The following is a 3,106-nucleotide window of genomic DNA, read 5'->3' on the forward strand; positions in this document are numbered from 1 at the left end:
GAGAAGGGCAAAGAGGAAGAGCAAGAGCTGAAGGTTGAAGAAGGAAAAGCTTGGAGCTTAAAGATTGCCGGATTAATTCAGGTAAGGGGGGTTTATCGTCGTTTAATGGGTATTATGGGTTAACATGTAATGGGTAGTGATAAACCGTTGATTGACCCTAATTGGGATGATGAGTGCTGAAAAATTGTGATGAATAAACTATGTTAAAGCTGTAATTGAATCTGTAATTGGATAGGTAGTGATTTTCCGAAAGTGTAGCTTTTTACGGAATCGGAATCGGAGGTCCGGAAGTCCTCCAACGGCGGAAAATGCGGAGAATTCTGCATTCTGCTTCGTGTTAGCGCAGGAACAGCTTTCTGTCTTGCGTTAACCGGTTAACCCAGGGTGTTAACCGGTTAACACTGTTGCGAATTAGGAAAATGTGTTGTTTTGCTTGCGTTAACCGGTTAACCCAAGGCGTTAACCGGTTAACACTGTTAAGTTTTGCCAGGAAGCGTGTTTTGGTCTGCGTTAACCGGTTAACCCAGGGCGTTAACCGGTTAACACTGTTGCAAAGTGGAAAAATTGTTATTTAAATATGGTATGCTTATTTGAGGGTTGGCCTATGTTGGCATATGATGTAATAGGGATTAATTCCCGCTGTTTTGAGCAGTGTAGGTATTAGTAGAGTGTGCTAATACTGTGATTAATGATTTGACATGATATGATGTTTTGATGCATGTGTTGATGATGTGTGATGGTATGCATAATGTTGTGAATGTATATATTATGCATGTGTTTGTGAATGGACTGTTTTATGGCTTAGAGTGTGAGCATAGGTCCATTGTGGATTATTGTGGTTGATGTTGCATTGCTAGGTGATTAGCACGCATATTGTGGCCTTTATGGTGGTAGCTAATTCCCATGGTGAGGAATTAGTGAGTTAGTCGTTATGGACTGTTGTTGATGTTTGCATGCTAGGTGATTAGCGTGCATAGCATGGCCCATTTGGGGTGGTAGCTAATTCCCATGGTGAGGAATTAGTGAGTGAGTCACTAGGTCTCAAATGAGTGGGACTAGTGGGCTTGGTAGCCGTGCCTGGATTTGGACGGTGAGGTTGAACTATATGTTCACGAAGAGTCGGTACCGCATGCATGGAGTCTCATTGCATAATATATGTATGGCGTATAATATGAATGGATGTATTCCAATATTATACGTGTGTTTGTGTTGGTATTGAATATGAGTATGAGTTGTATTGATGTTGAGTATGATGTTTGAGTTGATGTGCCGTTACTGAATGCGTGATATGATTGGGGTGATTGATGTGTTAAATTACTTAACCATGCATGATATTTTATAATGCTTATTATATCAATTGAGGAACTCACCCTTACAACTACTTTTCAGGTAACGAGCAGTGATTGAGTAGAAGCTAGTGCTTGGAGTCTAGTGTAGTCTCCTTAGTGGGTCATGCTCTGATAGATGTAACATCGGGACGGGATGTTTTACCTTGCTGAATAATTTTACATGTAATGTGTTACATGTTTTGCATGATTGATTTGATTTCTATCCGCTGCGTATTGTGCAAATGCTTTATGTTTTGAATTAATAAAAGAGCATGACAGTTATTTGGTGAATGGTGTGAAATGATTGTGTGACACCCTTAATTGCATAATTACTCTGATTGATATATTGCTATTTTAATTAAATATTTGGGGTATTTTAGAAGGGTGTTACATTAGTGGTATCAGAGCATAGTCGGTCGAGTCGAGTCGTAATTATTCTGCTCCCCTGTACGGGATAGGTGTTGTGTAACCCTATCAGTACTTATTGTTTAGCTTGTTGGGTTTTCAGAATAGAGATGGCTGGGAGAGGTAGAGACGATGCTGCGATTGCTGAGGCTCTGGGTATGCTAGCTGGAGTACTTGGAGGGAATCCGAATGTTGTGGGAATGGGAGCTGCTCGTCAACTGAGTGAGTTCCAGAAGAACAATCCTCCAATGTTCAAGGGAGCATACGATCCAGATGGCGCTCAGAAGTGGTTGAAGGAGATCGAGAGAATCTTCTGAGTGACTGAGTGTGCCGATAACCAGAAGGTCAGGTTCGGTACGCATATGCTGTCAGAGGAAGCTGATGATTGGTGGGTTGCTACCCGCACTGAGTTGGAAGCTACTGGGAATACTGAGATCACTTGGGCTGTGTTCAGAGAGAGATTCCTGAGGAAGTACTTTCCAGAGGATGTCAGAGGAAAGAAAGAGATATAGTTCTTAGAATTGAAGCAGGGTAACAAGTCTGTTACTGAGTATGCTACTAAGTTCACAGAGCTGTCGAAGTATTACACTCCCTATAATGAGGCTGCTGGAGAATTTTCGAAATGTGTGAAGTTTGAGAACGGGTTACGTCCCGAGATCAAGCAGGCTATTGGATATCAGCGGATTAGAGTATTTTCTGACTTGGTTGACTGTTGCAGGATTTTTGAACAGGATTCCAAAGCCAGAGCGGAGAGCTATCAGCAGAGGGTTGATAGGAAAGGCAAGAATCAGAATGATCGTGGGAAACCGTATGCAGGTGGCAAAGGTTTTCAGAGGCAGAGTGGGATGAAGAGGCCTAGTGGGGGAGACTCCAGTGCTCCTGCTAAGTGTTACAGATGTGGTCAGGCTGGACATCGTATCCATGAGTGTACCAGTAATGAGAAGAAGTGTTTTAAGTGTGGAAAGGGTGGTCATTTGGCTGCAGAGTGCCGGTCGAAGACTGTGACTTGTTTTAACTGTGGAGAGGTGGGTCATATCAGTCCACAGTGTCCTAAGCCGAAGAAAGAGAATCAGTCGGGAGGCAAGGTCTTTGCTTTATCGGGTTCTGAGACTTATGCAGATGATCGTTTGATCCGAGGTACGTGTTATATTAATGGCTTTCCTCTTGTAGCTATTATTGACACAGGTGCGACTCATTCCTTTATATCTTTGGATTGTGCTGTGAAACTTAAGTTAGAGATATCTGAGATGCATGGTAGTATGGTGATTGATACTCCCGCAAAGGGTTCAGTGACTACTACTTCAGTTTGTTTGAATTGTCCTTTGAGTATTTTTGGTAGAGACTTTGGGATGGACCTTGTGTGTCTTCCACTA

The sequence above is a fragment of the Lathyrus oleraceus genome, chromosome 4 (genome assembly GCF_024323335.1).
Source record: "Lathyrus oleraceus cultivar Zhongwan6 chromosome 4, CAAS_Psat_ZW6_1.0, whole genome shotgun sequence".
NCBI classification, from domain to species: Eukaryota; Viridiplantae; Streptophyta; class Magnoliopsida; order Fabales; family Fabaceae; genus Lathyrus; species Lathyrus oleraceus.